General features: G+C 45.8%; 1 protein-coding gene and 1 long non-coding RNA gene across 3 annotated transcripts in view; both read right to left on the bottom strand.

Annotated features, from left to right (window-relative positions):
- KIF26B (kinesin family member 26B) overlaps positions 1-24,099 on the bottom strand; it is a 569,508-nt gene that overhangs the window by 410,590 nt on the left and 134,819 nt on the right. The gene's annotated exons all lie outside the window — the stretch shown is intronic.
- Positions 8,195-10,196, bottom strand: LOC135277440 (uncharacterized). Of its 2 annotated transcripts, none has more exons than XR_010345036.1 (3): positions 9,917-10,196; positions 9,273-9,831; positions 8,195-9,187 (listed from the first exon to the last, which is right to left on the bottom strand). It is a non-coding gene; the product is annotated as an uncharacterized LOC135277440 (long non-coding RNA). The 2 variants fall into 2 exon arrangements; XR_010345037.1 differs by having other exon boundaries at positions 9,273-9,806; positions 9,947-10,196.

Here is a 24,099-nt window from a genome sequence, read left to right as displayed (position 1 = left end):
GGGTGTCTAAGCAATATTTACCTGGCGGAAAGGGAGTGGCAGCAGCGAGGGGCCGGGAAGTGGGTCATCAGGACCCTCTAATTCTAGAACTCAGCCTTCCCAGAGGGCCAGCTCCATGCTGTAGGGAGACCAGCTGTGCAGTCCAACACTGTGCTCTTCACAGGATGACTAAGCCATCAGCCTGCCACCCCCAAGGACGTCCTCAGTCTGACATGCACATAACCTCACCTCAATTCAGCGTGGCCGATTCTGAGTTAAAGGCTGATTTTTTTCTTTTTTTTTGATTTTGAGTCGGACTTTTGCTCTTGTTGCCCAGGCTGGAGTGCAATGGCGCAATCTCGGTTCTCCACAACCTCCGCCTCCCAGGTTCAAGCGATTCTCCTGCCTCAGCCTCTTCAGTAGCTGGGATTACAGGCACGTGCCACCACACCTGGCTAATTTTTGTATTTTTATTAGAGACGGGGTTTCTCCATGTGGGTCAGGCTGGTCTCGAACTCCCAATCTCAGGTGATTCACCCACCTCGGCCTCCCAATGTGCTGCGATTACAGGCATGAGCCACCGTGCCAGGCCAAGGGGTGATTTTATTTTTATTTTTATTTTTATTTGAGACAGGGTCTCACTTTGCCACCCAAGCTGGAGTGCAGTGCTGTGATCTCTGCTCACTGAAGCCTCGAACTCCTGGCTCAGGTGATCCTCCTGCCTCAGTCTCCTGAGTAGCTGGGACTATAGGAGCAAACCACCATACTCAACTATGGGGTGATTTCTGGACAGAGCTGGCAAGTCTAACTTCCCCCCAAGAGTGGCCCGCTGAGTTTCGGCAGGCCCAGACCGACACATTCATCGCTGTGAGAATGACCCTGCAGACCCACATGGACCAGCCTCCCACAATGCAGAGACAGTGGCCATTGCGCCGTGGGTCACGGGCACCCTTGCTGAGCCAAGGTCAGCTCCGAGAGAGCCAGGTCATCTGAAAGGAACAATCAGGCTGTGAGGACAACCAGGGAGAGGCGCGTCTAGCTTCTCTCTCTGCTTCTGCTTTTCAGGAACATCTGTGTGCTTCGTTGCCCCATATCCTCTCTCCTGCTTCAGCTTCACGCCAGTGTTACACAGACCCCTGGAGCATTCCTGAGGGTACAGTTGCAACTGGCAAGACAGCAAGGTGGTGTGAGGAAATCAGAGTTTAGCATCAGACAACTTCAGTTTCAATCCCTGCTGATGCTTGCGAGCTCCGCGTGACACCAGGAAAGTGCTTTGGAAATTACAAACAGAGATGGGAAAATGAGCAGTTCCTTTGCAGCTGCTGCTCTGCAGTTCACCTTTCCACAGTGCCAGCCCAGCGTGGCTTCCACACGTCCCAGCCGCTCCTGCAGACGCCCTCCCTCCCATGGCTCTCTTGTCATCATCTCGGGTTGCTGCTGCTACCTGCACACGCCACATCCAGCCTTCCCTGCACACACGCCTGCTCTCCCTCCTTCAGAGAGCAAAGCCACAGGGTGCAAAAGAAGGCAACATCTGAACTCACGTCCAATACAGACTCTCCTCCATTTTTACCACTGAGAGTAAATGGAAGATGAGTTTTATTCAGCCGAGGGCCTTGAAAACACCACATCATTTCCAACGAGGTGGCCTTGAAGAAGATTCCTAAGCTCTGAGTGCTCAGTGCCTTAGAATACTGTTATGAGGCTAAGTGAGACTATGTGCAAAGTGCTTTGAAGTATGCCATAAATGTTACTGTTGACGTTGTTATTACAATAAAGATAATGGATAAGGAGAAACAGAACCCACCCACACTCCATGATATCAGGTAGAAAGCCTGTGACTAAAGGTTTACCTCTTCAAATATAAAATCATTTTACAACTAGTACCTAGGACCACCCTATCTCTCTTTGCACATGGAATGTTTGTATATGCCAGAGTTCTCTGGAGAAACAGGACCAATAGGAGATAGACAGATACATACATACATACATAGATGAATCTCTCACTATATATATATATATATATATATATATATATATATGTATGTATATATCGCACTATATATATTTCACTCTATCTCACTATATATATATACATATCTCACTATATATAGATATATATATATATCTCACTATATACAGATATATATTTCACTTTATATATGGATATATATGTAGTGAGAAAGAAATATTTATTGATTATAAGAAACTGGCTCATATATGGATGGCAGGTTCCCAGAGCTGCCTTTGGCAAGCTATGACCACAGTTGGAACTATGACCACAGTTGGAACTATGACCACAGTTCCAGTGATAAGCCAAGGGCTGAGAACCAGGAGATGGTGTCATTCCAGTCCAGAGGCTGGCAGCCTTGAGACCCAGGAAGAACTGATGTTTCAGCTGGAGTCCCAAAACAGCATGTCCCAGATCTAGCCGTCAGGCAAGAGGAGCTCCCTCCGACTCATGGGCAGGCTGGTTCCACCTGGGCCTTTGACCGATTGGATGAGACTCACCTGCATTAGTGAGGGCTATTTGTTCACAGACACACCCAGAACAAGGTTTGACCAAATATCTGGGCATCCCATGTCCCAGTCGAGTTGAGTCAAAAAAAATTAACTATCACAATGTCATCGACAGCATTTTGGCACTAATAATCCTTGGTATCCGGGCATTCCTGAGGCACAGGAATCCCTCCAGCCCTCAGCCTTGCCCCGTGCACACCACACACCCCTAGAGCATGATGCACATTTGCTAGAATGTTCTGATTGTCCATCAAGGGTGAGAACCCATCCTCAGAAAAATGGCTCTCAGGCATCTGTGCTGGAAATGGCCATTCCCCCTTGGGCAACCGGTTCGCTTTTATCTCACAAGCCCTGAATTGTGTCACGGATTCCTTTACCCGCCATCTGTTGAGAAGCTCAGGGTGCAATCTGTGGGGCACGGTGTGTATTCTATATGCTGACCCTGTCTTAGAAGTCAACCTATTACTCCCCTAATCCTCATCTTCCCTGAGCCTTCATTTCCTCACCTCATGATTCTTGTTCCACTCATTTTTTTTTTCTTTTTAAGACAAGGTCTCATTCTGTTGCCCAGGCCGGAGTGAAGTGGTGCAGTCACGGCTCACTGCAGCCTCAAACTCAAACTCGCAAGCCCAGGTGATCCTCCCACCACAGCCTCCCATGCAGCTGGGACTACAGGTGCACGCCACCATGCCCGGCTAGTTTTTTTATTTTGTATTTTGCAGAAGCAAGATCTCACTATGTTACCCAGGCTGCACACATGTATTTTAAAGACACTTTTGTAATCCCAGCACTTTGGAATGCCAAGGCAGGTGGATCACGAGGTCAGGAGATTGAGACCAGCCTGGCCACATGGTGAAACCCCGTCTCTACTAAAGATACAAAAAATTAGCCGGGAGTGGTGATGTGTGCCTGTAATCCCAGCTACTTGGGAGGCTGAGGCAGGAGAATCGCTTGAACCCAGGAGGCAGAGGTTGTAGTGAGCTGAGATCGTGCCATTGCACTCCAGCCTGAGCGACAGGTCGAGACTCCCTCTCAAAAAAAAAAAAAAAAAAGAAACTTCAAGTTTATTTTGGAACAAGGCAGGTATATATGTAAGGAAGACACATGAGTGTGTCTTCACAGGCACATATACCCAACTAGGTTATTCAATCTTCCTCTCTCCACTACCTGGCACCTTGTCATTTTCTCCAAAACTGCTATCAGTTGGCTTGATCTGTTAAATTTCACCATACTTGTCATGAAAAAATGTTCCAGGTATCACCAAACTTCTGTATTTCAAAGACAAGGCCACACAGCCTTCTCTCACCTCTCGCTCTCTCCCAGCATCTCAGGAGTGCGGTGACCAGTGTTTCTCTGTAAGGCTCTTTGGGGTCTGTACTCCAGCCCTTACCCAGAGGCTGGTTCACACTTTCTCAGGGAAAAATTCCATTTAATGGGCTTGAAGGTAGATCACAGAATTCTGAGATTCTATCACCTCAGAATAATAGAAACGAGTAGATGACCAGTTTCGAAATAGAGAATGGTCTCAAGAGTTACCAACCGTCATCGAAGTCGGACTGAAAGATTAAGCAGTTAAAGATTCCTGGTAGAAGACAATCGTGACTTCAGAGGAAAGGGAGGGAGGGGCAATGAGATTTGGGAAGGAATGATTCAACTATCTTCGAAATGTTTCTCAGCTAAATAAAAATCCAAAGCAGATATGACAAAAAGCCAGCATTTATTCAACACAGGCAGTGATTTTGTTATAACACTCTTTATGTATTTGAAATATTTTTAATTTAATAAATATATCTACTGAAAAAATTCTGTTTTTAAACAAAGATTTCTAGAGAAAATGAGCTTTACATTCAACTTGAATAGATATTAGGAGCTTACCACCCAGGACAAAAAAGTCGCTGGGGCCCGTTCATTAGCAGAAGAGCTAAGGAACACAGCCGAGCAGTAATTTATTTACCAGTCACAATTCCTCCTCACTGAAATGGATTGAAGTGTTTTCACAGAGCTTCTGGCATCCCAGCCACTCTTTGTCACGGCCGGCATATGAGACGGTTTTGTTTACAACTAGGAAACGCTGCCAATCTCTTCCAAGACAACTGTACCCAGAAAAAGCGCATTACCTCATCCGACAAACTAATGTAGATGATAAGCAACCTTAAGAGTGCCGCCAAAAGTTAATTGACAGTAATTTGAACAGTTACCAGGGTTACAGATAATAATAATACCCTGCACAGAGTTTTGAGAGTTTCTCTGATGCTGCGTTGTTCTTGAAAGACGCTTGTGAAAGCGATCAGTAAAAACGGTAGCCTATCTGGGATCACTTCTAATAATTCCACAACCCATTCATTCTATCAAGCGATACAAATTTATCATGTACCAGTCAGATCAGATTGCGGGTCAGGCGTCCTGAAGGATGCTAACGGGAGCAAGCGGACATCCCAGCCTTAAAGGGCTCTCAATCAGATAGAGGTAATATGACAGATACAGAAATAAATACAGCACAAGGAAGGCTATGCTAAGGCCCATACGAGGGATGAAGGAAAGGAGAAGACATGTCCAGTTTGACCAATTATGGCATTTGAATAACATGTAAGGTTTACAGACATATAGATGGGGGGTGGGGAAGGATTCCATATAAATAAAAGGCCTTAAAAGCCAAGGTGCAGAGTTTAGACTTTATCCAGGAAGCAATGGATAAACTTTAGAGCACAGACACATACCTGTGTTTTTCAGCATGTTTAAAACAGCCCTATTGAGATATAATTCATCCATTTAAACTGTACAGTTCTATGCTTTTTAGTATATTTACAGGGCTGTGCAACCATCATCCGTTTTAGAACATTTCATTCTCTCCTAAAATAAATTCCAAATGCATTAGCTGCCACGTCCCAATTCAGCCCCTGACAACCACTAATCTACACACTGTATCTGCGGATTTGCCTGTTCCGGACATTTGATATAAATGGAATCACACAGTGTGTCATCTTTTGTGTCTGGCTTCTTTCACTTGCCGTAACATTTCAATGGATGAAGCACTTCATTTCTTTTCACTGCCAAGTAATATTCCATTACATAGATCATGCCACATTTTGTTCAGCCATTTTGCAGTTGACAGACATCTGGGTTGTTTTTGTTTGGGGGCTATCATGAATGACGTTGCTATAAACATTCATGGATAAGTTTTTGTGAATACAGATTTTTTCATTTCCCTTGGGTACACAACAAGTGTAGAATTGTTGGGTCATATGATAACATTATGTTTAACTCTCTGAGAAAGTGCCAAGTTCTTTTCCACAGTGGCTGTATCATTTCTCATTTTCACCAGCAGTGCCTAAGGATTCAATTTCTCCACATCCTCATCAACACTTCATACTGTTTATCTTTTTTTATTCTAGCCATGCGAGTGTAAATGAGTGGTCTCTCATTGTAGTTTTGACTCGTGTTTCCCACATAGCCAGTGCTGCTGAGTGTCTATTCATGTGTTCATCGGCCATCTGTATATCTTCTTTGGAGAAACGTCTATTCAAATCTTTTACTCATTTTTATAACTGACTCATCTTTTTATTATTGAGTTGCAAGAGTCTTTCATATATTCTGGGTACAGGATCTTTATCAAATATATGATTTGCAAAAATTTTCTCCCATTCTGTGGGTTGCTTTTGTCATTTTCTGGATGGTACCATCTTTTTCCTTTGTCCCTGTGCTGTAGATTTTCCTACATATCTTGTCAGTATACTCTTTGATTTCTCTTCCCATGACAAGAATTTTGTTATATCAATTTTTAGAGAGAAAACAGAAACCTCATTCAGTCCTTTCTCTAGCACGGGGTGGTGATTTTTAAAAACGACTAGTTTAAAGGCCGGGCACGGTGGCTCACGCCTGTAATCCCAGCACTTTGGGAGGCCGAGGCAGGTAGATCACGAGGTCAAGAGATCGAGACCATCTTGGTCAACATGGTGAAACCCCGTCTCTACTAAAAAAACAAATATTGGCCGGGCGCGGTGGCTCAAGCCTGTAATCCCAGCACTTTGGGAGGCCGAGGCGGGTGTATCACGAGGTCAAGAGATCGAGACCATCCTGGTCAACATGGTGAAACCCCGTCTCTACTAATACAAAAAATTAGCTGGGCACGGTGGCGCGTGCCTGTAATCCCAGCTACTCAGGAGGCTGAGGCAGGAGAATTGCCTGAACCCAGGAGGCGGAGGTTGCGGTGAGCCGAGATCGCGCCATTGCACTCCAGCCTGGGTATCGAGAGCGAAACTCCGTCTCAAAAAAAAAACAAAAAAAAACAAATATTAGCTGGGCATGGTGGCGCACGCCTGTAATCCCAGCTACTTGGGAGGCTGAGGCAGGAGAATTGCTTGAACCCAGGAGGTGGAGGTTGCGGTGAGCCGAGATTGAGCCATTGTACTCCAGCCTGGGTAACAAGAGCGAAACTCTGTCTCATAAAAAAAAAAAAAAAAAAAGCTAGTTTAAAAACGTTTCCACGTCCAGCTCCTGGCTCTGTATCTTTTTCCTCCACTACACCCACACTTCTGGTGCTGGACACCACACAGCATATTCATATCATGATGCAACCTCTGGGCCTGGGCAACTTGGCACAATGGGCAACAGGAAACCATTTCTGCACTGAGACGTCTCATAATAACCTTTTGTTTTAAAGACAGGGTCTCGATCTGTCACCTAGTCTGGAGTGCAGTGGTGCAATCATGAATCACTCAGGTTGAAGTGCATTGATGGGATCATAGCTCACTGCAGCCTCAGAGGCTGAGGTAGGTAGGTAGGCAGATGGATGGAGGGATGGACGGATGGACAGAGAGAGAGAGAGAAAAGAAAGGCTTACAAGATTAGGCTACATCTGAATTTTATTTAGACTTGGACTTGTCTGCAAACTGGTGAAGAATCAATAAAGCAACTTCCCAGAGATATCCAAAGAGATGGGATCCTTCCTCCTCACAGTCAGTGAAGGCAAGTATTTCTGAGGATTCAAGAGCCAAATCTAAAATGATACCAACTGCATTTTGTTTCATAGGTCAGACATGCCTTCCTGAATAAAAACATCCTCCTGATTCTGCAATCGCAAGGCAATTCACAGAAGCACTTGCCGTCAACTACTCAGCCTTGTTCTGGTCTTGTTTAGCAACTGGACTGATCAGAGAGGAGTGAGGGGTACGCTTGGATATCGATGGGTCTCCATATTTAGAACCATCTCTGGAGGAAATATATCAAAACCTCGCTCCCTGTTATCACAAAAGAATGAGACTGGAATCCATCTGAAATCCCAACAGACTTATTTGTTATTAGTACCTTTCTTTCTCCAGAAGACAGTGCAAAATGTGCCCCATGAGTCTGTGGCTGGTTTATACTCCTGGAACTGGAAAGCTTTTTTATTTTTCCTAGTGCAAGGAGATCTGCAAATCTGTGAGCTCCCCCCGGGATCCTTGTTGAAGTAGGGAAGACGATGGTGGAGTTGGAAAACTTCCCAACAGAGTTATTAACTCAAGAAGTGTCACCTTTACTCTGTGCAGGAGGCTGCAGCTGTACTGAGTACCTTCACAGTCTCGCACCTCGTTCCCTCTTCACGTGGTGTCACAGCCAAATAGGATGTCACTTGGTGGCACAAGAGCCAGTAATGACTGTGCACCTCAGGTAGACTTGCTGAAGAGGGCAGAAGGGCCAGTGCAGCTAGGGTGCCTTATGGATATTTTACCAGTGCTTGCGCTAAAGGAGAAGGTTCTTTTAGTTCTGATTTTGGGGGAATTCCATGTTTCCTTCACAGCACCTTTAGTTAATATAAGAAACTACTACGGTTAGATATTCTTCGGATGTGCAAGCAATAATTAGCCAGATGCAAACAATTAACAAATCCAAATTAATTCTGCTAAGATTGTGCAAATAAATCATGTAAGTTGATGTACAGAATTCAATGTCCAGGCTGGAAAAGATCTTTAAGAACATTTAATTTAGTTCAACAATTTCATTTTACAGCAGATAAGGGAATTCAGGTGTAACAAAGTAAAGAAACGTGTAAGGTCACTGGCTGTGTTAGAAGTACAACGAAGAACAGAATCGAGATTTCCTGGTGTATTCTAATTTCCTGATCATCATGTAAATATCCATTTGCCATTTCTATTGTGACATACTTCCTTATGTTATAGAAGAAATAACAAATTACCTGATATGTTGGGAAATTCCTCAAAGTTTCTTACTGCTTCTGTTACACAGAAAAAGGAGGGAGGAGGCGAGCATGGTGATGAGAAAGCTATTAACTTCCTTGCTGCTGAATGTATGGAACCACCTACCTCAACACTCTATCCAGAAACCACCTACCTCAACACTCTATCCAGGAACAACCTATCTCAACACTCTATCCAGAAACCACCTACCTTCAACACTCTATCCAGAAACCACCTACCTTCAACATTCTATCCAGAAACCACCTACCTTCAACACTCTATCCAGAAAACACCTACTTCAACACTCTATCCAGAAACCACCTCCCTTCAACACTATCCAGAAACCACCTACCTCAACACTCTATCCAGAAACCACCTCCCTTCAACACTATCCAGAAACCACCTACCTCAACACTCTATCCAGAAGCCACCTACCTTCAACACTATCCAGAAACCACCTACCTCAACACTCTATCCAGAAGCCACCTACCTTCAACACTCTATCCAGAAACCACCTCCCTCAACACTCTATCCAGAAACCACCTACCTTCAACACTCTATCCAGAAATCACCTACCTCAACACTCTATCCAGAAACCACCTCCCTCAACACTATCCAGAAACCACCTACCTCAACACTCTATCCAGGAACCACCTACCTCAACACTCTATCCAGAAACACCTCACTTCAACACTCTATCCAGAAACCACCTACCTCAACACTCTATCCAGAAGCCACCTACCTCAACACTCTATCCAGGAACCACCTACCTCAACACTCTATCCAGAAACCACCTACCTCAACACTCTATCCAGGAACAACCTATCTCAACACTCTATCCAGAAACCACCTACCTTCAACACTCTATCCAGAAACCACCTACCTTCAACATTCTATCCAGAAACCACCTACCTTCAACACTCTATCCAGAAAACACCTACTTCAACACTCTATCCAGAAACCACCTCCCTTCAACACTATCCAGAAACCACCTACCTCAACACTCTATCCAGAAACCACCTCCCTTCAACACTATCCAGAAACCACCTACCTCAACACTCTATCCAGAAACCACCTCCCTTCAACACTATCCAGAAACCACCTACCTCAACACTCTATCCAGAAGCCACCTACCTTCAACACTCTATCCAGAAACCACCTCCCTCAACACTCTATCCAGAAACCACCTACCTTCAACACTCTATCCAGAAATCACCTACCTCAACACTCTATCCAGAAACCACCTCCCTCAACACTATCCAGAAACCACCTACCTCAACACTCTATCCAGGAACCACCTACCTCAACACTCTATCCAGAAACACCTCACTTCAACACTCTATCCAGAAACCACCTACCTCAACACTCTATCCAGAAGCCACCTACCTCAACACTCTATCCAGGAACCACCTACCTCAACACTCTATCCAGAAATCACCTACCTCAACACTCTATCCAGGAACAACCTATCTCAACACTCTATCCAGAAACCACCTACCTTCAACACTCTATCCAGAAAACACCTACTTCAACACTCTATCCAGGAACCACCTACCTTCAACACTCTATCCAGAAACCACCTCCCTCAACACTATCCAGAAACCACCTACCTTCAACACTCTATCCAGAAACCACCTCCCTCAACACTATCCAGAAACCACCTACCTCAACACTCTATCCAGGAACCACCTACCTCAACACTCTATCCAGAAACACCTCACTTCAACACTCTATCCAGAAACCACCTACCTCAACACTCTATCCAGAAGCCACCTACCTCAACACTCTATCCAGGAACCACCTACCTCAACACTCTATCCAGAAATCACCTACCTCAACACTCTATCCAGGAACAACCTATCTCAACACTCTATCCAGAAACCACCTACCTTCAACACTCTATCCAGAAAACACCTACTTCAACACTCTATCCAGGAACCACCTACCTTCAACACTCTATCCAGAAACCACCTCCCTCAACACTATCCAGAAACCACCTACCTCAACACTCTATCCAGGAACCACCTACCTTCAACACTCTATCCAGAAAACACCTACTTCAACACTCTATCCAGGAACCACCTACCTTCAACACTCTATCCAGGAACCACCTACCTTCAACACTCTATCCAGGAACCACCTCCCTCAACACTATCCAGAAACCACCTACCTCAACACTCTATCCAGGAACCACCTACCTTCAACACTCTATCCAGAAACCACCTCCCTCAACACTCTATCCAGGAACCACCTACCTCAACACTCTATCCAGGAACCACCTACCTCAACACTCTATCCAGGAACCACCTACCTCAACACTCTATCCAGAAACACCTCACTTCAACACTCTATCCAGAAACCACCTACCTCAACACTCTATCCAGAAGCCACCTACCTCAACACTCTATCCAGGAACAACCTATCTCAACACTCTATCCAGAAACCACCTACCTTCAACACTCTATCCAGAAACCACCTCCCTTCAACACTCTATCCAGAAACCACCTACTTCAACACTCTATCCAGAAACCACCTCCCTTCAACACTATCCAGAAACCACCTACCTCAACACTCTATCCAGAAACCACCTCCCTTCAACACTATCCAGAAACCACCTACCTCAACACTCTATCCAGAAACCACCTCCCTTCAACACTATCCAGAAACCACCTACCTCAACACTCTATCCAGAAACCACCTCCCTTCAACACTATCCAGAAACCACCTACCTCAACACTCTATCCAGAAGCCACCTACCTTCAACACTCTATCCAGAAACCACCTCCCTTCAACACTATCCAGAAACCACCTACCTCAACACTCTATCCAGGAACCACCTACCTCAACACTCTATCCAGGAACCACCTATCTCAACACTCTATCCAGAAACACCTACCTTCAACACTCTATCCAGAAGCCACCTACCTCAACACTCTATCCAGAAACCACCTACCTAAACACTCTATCCAGAAACCACCTACCTTCAACACTCTATCCAGAAACACCTACCTCAACACTCTATCCAGAAACCACCTACCTCAACACTCTATCCAGAAGCCACCTACCTTCAACACTCTATCCAGAAACACCTACCTCAACACTCTATCCAGAAGCCACCTACCTTCAACACTCTATCCAGAAACACCTACCTCAACACTCTATCCAGAAACCACCTACCTCAACACTCTATCCAGAAGCCACCTACCTTCAACACTCTATCCAGAAACACCTACCTCAACACTCTATCCAGAAGCCACCTACCTTCAACACTCTATCCAGAAGCCACCTACCTTCAACACTCTATCCAGAAACACCTACCTCAACACTCTATCCAGAAACCACCTACCTCAACACTCTATGCAGGAACCACCTACCTCAACACTCTATCCAGAAGCCACCTACCTCAACACTCTATCCAGAAACACCTACCTTCAACACTCTATCCAGAAACCACCTACCTTCGACACTCTATCCAGAAACACCTCCCTTCGACACTCTATCCAGAAACCACCTACCTTCGACACTCTATCCAGAAACACCTACCTTCAACACTCTATCCAGAAACCACCTACCTTCAACACTCTATCCAGAAGCCACCTACCTTCAACACTCTATCCAAACAATACAATGTCCAATTTTGGTTGCATAAAACTAGATGCTATAACATGACTCAATTTATCTGGACATGTATGTGCACTGAACAACTATCACGTTCTAGAAATAATCCCAAAACAAGTCCTTTGATATCTTCACCATATTATGAGCTTTCTCTCCCAAGAAGAGATTAATGAGGCCAAAAACGGCTGACACCACTATGGCATCACAGTAAATACACACGAGATTTTTCTGACAAACATAACCCTGCTGCTATGCTTCCACGTCAGCAAACAGGACCTTGCCTGTGAAGCAGCAAATAGGTTGATGCAGTATACATCATACACGCAAGAAAGATCACGGGAACGCGGCTGCGTAAAGATGTACTCGTGTAGGTTGTGACAACAGAGAAAACCAAATTCTTCATTTCCGACGATGGAGCGGTGAAGTTTACTGACATTGCTGTTCCATTTGATTCCAACGCTGACGGCAAACAATGGGAATGGATGGAAGGACTGAAACAAAAGTGGATTCTGAGGACGCTGAAAGTGAACGACAACTGGGGCCGATCCTACTTAGCCTTTCTAGGTGCTGGAGATACGGTTTCTACACATCTCAACTGCTGAATGATCTGGAGGTTGCAATCTTAACATTTATAAGTAAATAATTGGGTACTGGAAGGCAGAGGGCTTGACCAGGGATTTCTTTGAGATCCAACTGAGCTTTTGCCATTCACCCACAGGCTGTTAAACTTTGAACCAGATTCGCCTAGTGGTAAGCATTTGAAATGGTAACAGCAATGTAACATTTTCTCTCTTCTGAAGAGCTCTCTGATGCAGGCTTCCGAGAACAAAGCCCATCTGACAGATGAAGACATGCCCACAAGGCATGCCTACAGGGTGACCTGGGACTCCAGGCCAAGTCCAAGAATTCTACTGGGTCCATCCCCCAGAGTACAACTAAGCAGCTCAGCCAGACTGTGGCTGGTCAGCCACTTTCATGCACTGCCTGGCTGCCCATTTATATAAACACACTACTGAAGAGAAGCCAGGAATATCTCCAAAACAAAAAGCCCTGCTTTTGTCTGACAAAACTGCTCTGACCCCAAAGAAACGCACAATAGGAAATGAAAATTGGACAGAAAATCAATTCCAGCAGGAAACAGGATGATCCCTGCTCAAGCTCAGTTCCAAGATATATGGCTGTAATAATCCAGAGCAGCCTGGCCAGGGAGCCCCGGCCTCCACGCCAGTGCAATGCAGGAAGGCGGGAGAAGGAAGTGGCCCGGAGAAGCCACAGTAGAGCCACAGCAGGCCACTGTCATTTCAATGAGGCTTAAACTCATTTGTGCCTTGGCCGGGCATGGTGGCTCATGCCTGTAATACCAGCATTTTGGGAGGCCGAGGCATGGGAACCGCCTGAGGTCAGGAGTTCGAGACTAGCCTGGCCAACATGGCGAAACACCGTCTCCACTAAAAATACAAAAATTAGCCAGGTGAGGTGGCAGCCACCTGTAATCCCAGCTACTCAGGAGGCTGAGGCAGGAGAATCGCTCGAACCTGAGAGATGGAGGTTGCAGTGAGCCGAGATTGCGTCACTGCATCCCAGCCTGGACAACAGAGCAAGACTCCATCTCAAAAAAAAACAAAATTCATTTGTGCCTCTATCAATGAAGGGACAATGATTGATTGTGTTTTAAGAGGAACTTGAACCAAAGAGAGAAAACCCTTTTTAAAGAGGAAGCGTAGAAGAAGTAAGGAGTTGGCTTGACGTGGGACTCTAGGCCAAGTTCAAGAATTCTTCTGGTCCGACCCCCAGAGTGGAACTAAGCAGCTCAGCCAGACTGTGGCCGGGCAGCCGCTTTCATCTACCACCTACCTGTCCATTATATAAACACACAGCTAAAGCAATTTTTTTTTTGGAGTCGGAGTCTCACTCTGTTGCCCAGGCTGGAGTGCAGTGGTAAGATCTCAGCTCACTGCAACCTCCACCTCCCAGGTTCAAGCGATTCTTCTGCCTCAGTCTCCTGAGTAGCTGGGATTACAGGTACCCATCACCACGCCTGGCTAATTTTTGTATTTTTAGTAGAGATGGCATTTCACTATGTTGACCAGGCTGGTCTTGAACTCCTGAACTCAGATGATCCACCCACCTCAGCTTCCCAAAGTGCTGGGATTACAGGCGTGAGCCACTGTGCCCGACCAAGAAATCTTAATAAAATTAACTTGTATTGGGCAAATCGATAGACTAATTCCCCACAAGAAGAAACTGCTATCTTTGGAGGTTCCACTCAACAAATAGTTGCTGAGTTCCTATTAGGTCAAACTCTGGGCCAAGTACTAGAAACAGAAAAATGACTGAGATTAACTTGCTCTCAAGCCATACCAGGATTTCAGCAAGGCAGGAGGACATTGTCTGTTCACCGAAACTACTAGAAGTCTCTGAAGGGCTTCACAGAAGTACATTTTGCAACATCCACGATCCTCCCCTTTCCCGGCTGGAAGAACGGAAGCCCAATTCAAGAGGTCAGCAGAGATGTTCCCAAGAACCTCCCAGTCTCTCCTCACAATCTCTGACTCACTTTCCAGCCTATTAAATGAACCATCTGCAGACCTCAGTCATGAGAGTTACTAAACTACAAAGGGTAAAAGGAAGACTTTCTGCAAAGGTCCAATGGTCACTGTGACTTATTTAACAAATGGCCTAGTAAGTTGCTCAAAATAGCAGATATTGCTGATATTATTTACTCTAATGGGATTTTTCCTTTCCAGCTGGCATAGCAGAATGGTAGAAAGCATTCTGGATGCGGACCCAGCAGATAAGCTCTCCAAATCCAGCTCTGACAGATGTGAGTCAGGCAACCTTGGGCACGCCCCCTATCTTCTCTGAGCCTCCGTTTCCTCATACGAGAGGGAGACACCTGCTAGACTCCATCTCTAGACTGTTGTAAGAACCAGAAGAAGTTATTTATGCAAAAGTAATTTGAAAATCCTAAAATGTTTTGCAAACTACTTAATTTTTAATACAATCTTCCTAATCATGTATTTCTTGCATTAGATGTAAAATTAATTTGCCTTTCCTATGAAAACACCATCTGATGGTAGAAGGTCAGCTGGGTGAGGAAAAGCCGGCAGGGCATCAGAAATTCTCCTTTATCCTTTTGCAACCCATCATGAGGTGAACCCAAACTCAAAAAAAAAAAAAAAATCAAGAATTGGATATAAACGCAATGTGACAGGCTTTCATTTGCTCACACTTATTGGAAAAAGGATTTCATTTTCTACACTAGACTCTGGGCAGCAAATAGAGCTGAAGGTAGTCCAGGCTGGCACCAACGCAGTCATCATAAGGAACAGAAGAAAAACAACACGCCTGTTCAGGCCCAGCTCCGGGAATGACGGTGAAGCTAAAAGGCAGGCGGGAGGCAGCGAGCCGGGTTAGGAACACAAACCGGTTTGTAATCAATCCAAAATCACAGTTGTGAAAACCACATAAAATGCCATCTGGCCTCCTGGATTGCGTGGAACATTAAGCAAAGGCAGCCTTCCAAGACACATGTTCTCATTTCTCTGAGAACAGCGCTTCTCCTTAACCACTCAACTGTGAAAGAGTTACCCAGATCCTGGTCCAGCTTTTCCACGCTTGCCAGAATCGTTTGGAATGCGAGTGAAACAGCTCGTGGATAGGGGCAGTGGAGGCTGCTCATCCCTGATGTTTTCTGGATTCTGAGAGCTCATTGGTGACATGAGGGGTCTCTTCTGCTTTCCACAGACGGCTATGACCACTCTCATCTTCTTCCTGCCTTAAAGGCACGTCTAAGCATAGCTGACAATAATCTGAAAACTAATTTTCTGTGTGGTATACGTGACATGAAATTTACCGATTTAACCATTTTTAAGTGTACAGTTCAAGAGCATCAAATACATTAATGCAATGGTCAATGCACTGCTTTGCAACCATCACTAATATCCACATCCAGAACCTTTTCACATTCCCAAACTGAAACTCTACACCCATTCTCCCTCCCTCTAGCCGCTGACAACCTCTATTTTACGTTCTTTCTCTATGATTTTGCCGATCACATAAGCAAAACCATACGATGTTTGTCCTTTCGTGTTTAGCTTATTTCACTTGGCACGATTTCTTCAAGGTTCATGTTACTGCAACAGCACATATCAGAACTTCATTCCTTTTCCACACTGAAGAATGTTCCATTGTATGCACAGACCACATTTTATCTCCTCATTCATCAATGGGCTCTAGAAACCAATATTTGTGTAGTATTAGCCTACTCATAGTGAATACAGGCAAAGATTCCTTATGAGTTAGAATATTAGGGCTGGGCACAGTGGCTCACTCCTGTAATCCCAGCACTTTGGGAGGCCAAGGAGGGCAGATTACCTGAAGTCAGGAGTTCGAGACCATCCTGGCCAACATGGTGAAACCCTGTCTCTACTAAAAATACAAAAATTAGCCGGGCATGGTGGCAGGTGCCTGTAATCTCAGCTACTCTGGAGGCTGAGGCAGAAGAATCGCTTGAACCCGGGAGGTGGAGGATGCAGTGAGCCAAGATCGCGCCACTACACTCCAGCGTGGGTGACAGATCGAGATTCCATCTCAAAAAAAACAGAAAAGAACATTAGGCATCAGTCTTTCAGATTTGCAAGCACACAAGACATCTGCCACCATGGTGTCCCATGCCTAAGCCACAAGGCTATGGGTCCGGGGAGGACAGCAACCATGTCCTCACTTGACCCTATTCCCATTTCCGTCAACCAGCACAGTACGGAGTGGACCCTTAAATGTTTGATAAAGGACTAAGTAATACCTTTTCTCCTTAGGCAGAGCCTACTCCTCTTCTCTAAGTCAAATTATTTTCTTAAAAAATTACAGCTTCTCAGAAGACATTTCCTCCTAAGAAAGGCTTTTTAAAAAAAAAAAAATTGTGTGTCTAATTTTTGAAGGCAGAATTTATTGAATCAGCCATTCAAAAAGACAGTGTATGGAAGTAGAAGGAATAATGGACATGGAATCAGCAGGCGAAGCCTCAGATCCCACCTCCACCTTCCACTCGGCTGTGTGACCTTAGTTAAGTCACCTGACCTCTCTGAATTTCAGTGTCATCATCTGTAACAATGGAAATAATAAAAATTGCCCCTATAGAGGGTTTTTTCTTTCTTTTTTTTTTTTTTTTGAGACAGAATCTCACTCTTCACACAGGCTGGAGTGCAGTGGTGTGATCTTGGCTCGCTGTAACATCCACCTCCTGAGTTCAAGCGATTCTCAGCCTCAGTCTCCTCAGTAGCTGGGATTACAGGTTCATGCCACCACATCCGGCTGATTTTGTATTTTTAGTACAGACAGCGTTTCACCACGTTGGCCAGGCTGGTCTCGAACTACTGACCTCAGGTGATCCATCCATTTTGGCCTCCCAAAGTGCTGGGATTACAGGCATGAGCCACTGCACCCGGCCTTCACAGAGTTACTTTGAGAATCAAACAGAACCTCCAAAACTGACAATCTGTGTAACACAGTTCATACCGTTAGGTTCAGGTAGGTCAGTCTGCTTGCTTCAGCATATGAATGCAAAAAGGAGGCCTGTGCCGCCCTTAAGCATGCCAGCTAAAAAGTCAGAACACACATGCAGGGACTCGGGGCACTTACAAGTTGTGTGTGGAAAAACTAGAGTTAGTATAGCACTAAGAGGAGGCCACAGAAAGCATCTGTGAAGCGCTGAATGTTGACTGAGTTCCCGAGGAAAACGGTGGGTGTGAATCAACAGGGAGCAGAGGAGCTGGGATTCTAGACAAGTCGCAGAGTTCACAAAGGGGAGGACGTGGGAGCCAGTAGCTGTGGAGGAAAAAGTAAAGCCAACTTTGAGAGCAAGGACTGCTCCTGGCCTAACGCTCTGGGCCCCCCACGGCAAGGTGGACGCAGGGGAGCTGGAGTCTGAAGACTGCAGGGACAGTCCTTGACTGGACGACCGTGGCACACGCTGCGCAGCCGCGAAGCCACTCCAGCAGCTGCCTGGTGGCACCTCTGTCGGGGCCCTTACGTCCGCACTCAGATTACGACCCACGTCTCTGAACTGTTGTGCTCGCCTCTGGTTCTAAACACGCCCTGATCTTGTAATCACGGAGGTACAGAATATCTTAATAAGAGGCGTCAGCCAGTAAGACGGTTCTTCAGCACAGAACCCGTGAGAAGAGAGACTTCACTTAACAGATACTAGTCACTTGCTCCTAAGTGGGGAACGCCATAAATAACACTGTACAGCCTTGTTCTCTGGGTTCACCTCGGGTAAATCTCCTAGCCCATAAGAAAATAAATGAATAAATAAAAGACAAAACTCCTAGCCCGTAAGAAAACAAAACATACAAGCTTCCTGAACCCTAAGGCTTCCTTCCGCAAAGTCATAGGTCCTGGCAGCATATACAACCCAATTCAATAAACTCTAAGCATCTCAGACTGGCAAACAATCAAACTCTCAACACTGATTGAACACTATCATGTGATAAACAGTGTGCTTGATGCAGGGGTACAAAGATGAATAACAGGCACAGAAGTGTCCACATAAGTTCAAGTGTGAACCAGAGCTGTGTCAGGCCAACTCAAGTTCTAAAAGCAGTTTCACACCCATTCACACCTCCTTATTCCTCAAGGTCATCAGGTCAAGGCAAACCCACCTACACCACGTCACCCTCAGAGCTCAGTCCAAAGAGTTTCTCAGGCAAATCCGGTGTGCTCAGAACTAGACAGAAGAATCTTTTCCATCTAGTTCTAAGTAGAATATCTTACTTAAGATATCTAAGTGAGATATGTTACACAATATCTTACTTCCAATTAGTTCAAGTCTGTGAGAAGTAATATATCCATAAGGACTTAAGAAAATACTAAAGGAATCATTACCTCTAATGTTCGAATGACCTCTGCCAAGTTCGCTCATCACCTACTTCCTGGCTCACCATGTGTACAAAAGCGTCCACATCTCCTGCGCTTTTCAACACAGACTGAAAACACCACTGAATGTGATCAGATGTCTCTTGAGAGGCAGGGATTATGATTTCATTTACTAATGAGCTGCTGATGTGGATCTGAGGAGAGGAACTCATGATACGGATCTACGGTAGAGTTCTCCGTGTCTTCCTTAAACGTGATCTTAGCCGTCTGTCACTGCCGAGTTCAACCTTATTACTCCAGACCTGCGTCTGTATCACACAAATGACCAGTTGAATCAAACAGTCAACTGGTTCCATTCTATGAATACTCCATTAAAAAAATGGACTGAACTGACCATTTGTTAAACTGAAGTATCTAATTAATTCAGCTAAAATTTTAACCCAATGGTGTATGGAAACATTTTCCTAGGAGGTATGAAGTTACAGTTAATGTTTAAAAAGGGATACTTTCTCTCTATTCCAAATAACTTAAAAAAAAAAAAAAAAAAAAAAAAAAAAAAACATGTGTATGCTTCATTATTTATGTCTTGATTGATGTCACATTCTATACAGGCCCTAACTCTCTGCAATTTTTCCCCGTGAGTTGAAGGAAACAAGGCTATACTTAAGGAAATATGAGAGCAGTCAAACACTGAAGCATCCATGGAACTCGAGCCTGGCTCTCTCAAGAATATCTTCTTCAAGAACTTGGCCAGGTGCAGTGTCTGACGCCTGTAAACCCAGCACTTTGGGAGGCCAAGGTGGGTGGATCACTTGAGGTCAGGAGTTCAAGACCAGCTTGGCCAACATGGTGAAACCCTGTCTCTACTAAAAATACAAAAATTAGCCAAGTGTGGTGGTAGGCACTTGTAATTCCAGCTACTTGGGAGGCTGAGGTAGGAGAATCGCTTGAACCCAGCAGGCAGAGGTTGCAGTGAGCCGAGATCATGCCCCTGCAGTCCAGCAACCTGGGTGCCAGAGCGGGACTCTGTCTCAGAAAAAAATTAATAAACTAGTGTGAACCCTTTCCTCACCTCCACCTCTGAAAATTCTCTTCTCTCTATTCCTAATACAGCTAGACCCAAAAAAGCAATTCGATCATTTAGATGAAAAACCGAAAGCCTGCTACGTACCTGATTCAGTTTTCCATCGTTCAAGGGAAGTCCTACCAACTTTGAGGAAGACAAGTCAACTCATAAAGCAATTCAGAAAAAGGAAAGACGTCATTGTAAAAATTTGAAAGGAAAGCTATCCAGCTCCTTCAAAGATGTAAGATGGCAGTGTGCAGGTGGACCGTGGAAGGATTGTCCTGGAGCGTTAGACCCTCACGCTTTGGTTCTCGCCTTGAGAACAGAATGAGAGAGAAGGGGGAGGGGAGGGGAGACTTGTAACAGATCCTCTCACTTTATGACTTGGAGGGAAATGAGAGCCCGGAGGCCCGTGGAAGGCTTCCAGCACAACTGCACCCCTCCATTTCTGCAGCTCCTTTCTCTGAACAACCTCTAAGTGTTTTATGAACCTTGCTGTAGACTCCCTGTCCACAGCCCCTCAGGATACCAAACAGAGCCACCATTATGGTCTGTATTCCTTAAAGGAAGAGCTCAAAACAGTCAAACAGCCTTATTTCCGGATTCTGCCCATGGGAAATCAGAGTTTCAACTTGCAAATTCAGAGACTCACTCACACTCATGCTTCTTCCAAGAAGACAAGCAAAATGACTAAAGGCAATTTTATGCATGTTCCTAAACAAAAGAAAGAAAGGAAGGAAGGAAGGAAGGAAGAAATCTTCCTTCTTATGGGCAGGCTTTTACCCCAAGAATCTCTTCACTACCAGGAGTGATCTGCTGTGAGGCTCAATTCTTTTTTGTTTTTTTTGAGATAGAGTTTTGCTCTTGTTGCCCAGGCTGGAGTACAGTGGCACGTTCTGGGCTCATTGCAGCCCCTGCCTCCTGGATTCAAGCAATTCTCCTGCCTCAGCCTCCTGAGTAGCTGGGATTACAGGCATTTGCCACCACGCCCAGCTAATTTTTTGTATTTTTAGTAGAGACGGGGTATCACCATGTTGACCAGGATGGTCTCAATCTCTTGACCTTGTGATCCACCCGCCTCGGCCTCCCAAAGTGCTGAGACTACAGGTGTGGGCCACCGTGTCCGGCCGAGGCTCAATTCTATCTTCAAAGACCTGGAAGCCTCCAGGATTGGGGGAATCAGATCTGGGTACTTTGTTCATTTGTGTCAAGGGCAGAGTCCACATGTCATTTGTTCCCCATACCTGACCAAAGCCATGCCGTGCAGGGGTCTAAGCCCACAGCATTCCCTGCTGCCGTCAACCCCTCCTGCAGCACAGTCCAGGCTCAAGATGTGTCAATCCCAGCATCACCTCTGCTTCCAGATCCCCAGACTCAGCTACCACCAAAATAGATCCATCAGGACATAGCCACGCAAAAACAAAACCAAAGAGACAAACTAAGTAGAAGACAGAGCGAAAACAAGGTTTTGCTTAGCCCTGGGGACAGGATTAGGAAAGATTAAACACACACACACAAGACTTGAGTCAAAAGCCTCCTAAATTACATTTCTCGGATTTTATCATATTATCTTTGTGGCACAGTTATTAAACATTAAAGATAATGACTTCATTCTGTAAGTAACCTAATATTGAACATGATTGATAAGCAGACCTGGGCTTTGAAGAAAACTCTGAACGTTGAAATTCAGGGACAGCACAGAAGCAGTTTGGGCCACCAGGTTAATGAACTGTCTTCGTTAGGAAGGAGCTGTGTCATTACTGCATTGCTTCTGCGACCCACTGAGAACCCAGGGAAGGTGGAAGGGAAACAGCCTGGCAGACACACGTTTGGTTAACTCCACTGACAGCGATCTACCAGCTGCTTCCAGAAGAGTTCAGTGAAGTTTGAGAAGCGCTGCCTGAGAGGCTCCCGGGAGACGGCGCCAGAAGGGAGACCTCTGTGTCCCCCAGAAAACCAGGTGCCTAGTGCAGTGAGAGGCGTTGGTGCATTACCACATTTTTTAAATAACGTCCAATGAAAAGGTAAAATAGAGCCCAGTGGGGGAAATGAACAAGGGAGAAGTGAGGCAGATGAAGCACCTGCCCTGAGATCCTAAGAAGCCGCCGCTAGGCACCCTCCTCTGAAATGAGCCACTTGCAATGGCTGCTTGAGGATTCACACAGCTACGAGGAGCCCCTCTGCACCCTTGCCAGCAGGCCAGCCAGGTCAGAATGAATGGGGGTTGCACTGGGCAGCTGGCAGTGGCGGCTCCCTCCTCTCCCTGGGGCACCAGCTCCCTGTACCCACTGTGCACTCAGAGGCTGAGAGGACATTCCAGAACACTCAGCTCAGAGGTTTCCAAGATGGCACAAATACCACTGACAAGGTCCTCAGTAACTTCAGTGCGTTCATTGTCATCGGACTGCCTTCTTCCCCACACCCTGCTGAGTAGGATGTTTCGATGATAGAGAACGGGAGGAATTTCACATCCAGTATTGTACACCTCTAAATGTATTATCTATGCAGCCCAGGGTGAGTTTAAAAAGTATATTGCACGGTGGCTCATGCCTGTAATCCCAGCACTTTGGGAGGCCAAGGCGGGCGGATCACAAGGTCAGCAGTTCGAGACCAACCTTGCCAATATGGTAAAACCCTTTCTCTACTAAAATTAAAATACAAAAATTAGCCAGGCGTGGCGGTGCGTGCCTGTAGTCCCAGTTACTCGGGAGGCTGAGGCAGGAGAATAGCTTGAACCTAGGAGGCAGAGGTTGCAGTGAATAGAGATTGGACCACGGCACTCCAGCCTGGGCAACAGAGCAAGACTCTATCTCAAAAATAAATAAATAAAACTTTTTAAAAAAAAATAAATTGGGCCACTTCTCTCCCCTGCTTGTAACCCTTCAACAGCTCTCCACTTAACTCTTGGGAGGCGCCTTGGCTCCCCAGCCCCAGGAGACGTGATCGGGTGCACCTCTGCCATCCCTCGCCCCACTCTCCCAAACATCACACTCTTTCCCGCACCAGGGCCCTTCGGCACATTCCCTCCCCCTGAAAAGCGCTCCACCGTAGCTTCTCTTGGCCCCACACCGTCGCTGCCACCTCCTCTGTGGTGAGAACACCACTTCCTACCCACCCCTTAGGTCTCAGCTTCAACGCCAGGTCCTCAATGAGGCAGATGCCCTCTGTTACCTGTGCTTCAATCCTGCATGTCCTTGTGACTAATAACACTCATAGTTTTTAGTAAACGTCCATCTTTCCCAGTGGAGAACAAGAATCGTGTCTTTCTTGCTCCCTGCTTGGTCCTGCCAGGCATGGGGTCTGGTTTACACAAGATGCTCAGGAGAATGGTGGGCGCCCAGGATGCATCGCCCATTGAAGAGGACCCGGGCGCTGACAACAGCACCAGCCAGCACGCTGGGGTCACAACGAAGAGGAGGGAGCAGGGAATAGGAGACGGGAAGGGCAGGGATGCAGAATGGAACCAGAGAGAAAGGTTCTCTTCTTTGGAAGATTTTCCAAGGTATTGGCTAAATGTAATACTTGTTGGACTCAAAGTAGCCAAGCGCTTCAGAGTACCTACGCTATGCCAAAAATAACAGACCGTTTGCAAAAATGTCCTCAGTTACTCTCCCCATGCATCCCTGCTTCTTTGCAACGTACCTTTGCAGTTCCTCCTCTCAAAGAAGTCAGTTTTCCTTCGCTTTAAGTCGGAACTGGCTCTGTGACTTCTTTAGCCAAGAAGATCCAGTAGAAGTGAGGCCATGCCAGCTGAGCTCGGGCCTCCAGAGCTCATGCCTCCTTCTGCTCACTCGCTACAACCCTGCCTAGCTGCCACTCGAACAGGCCCAGGCTAGCCTTCTGGAAGAAAAAAGATCACGTGGAAGA

Source organism: Aotus nancymaae, unplaced genomic scaffold, assembly GCF_030222135.1.
Source record: "Aotus nancymaae isolate 86718 unplaced genomic scaffold, 86718_ANA_hifiasm-v0.15.2.pri h1tg000032l_0, whole genome shotgun sequence".
NCBI lineage: Eukaryota > Metazoa > Chordata > Mammalia > Primates > Aotidae > Aotus > Aotus nancymaae.
This window is presented reverse-complemented; position numbering and strand designations above follow the sequence as displayed.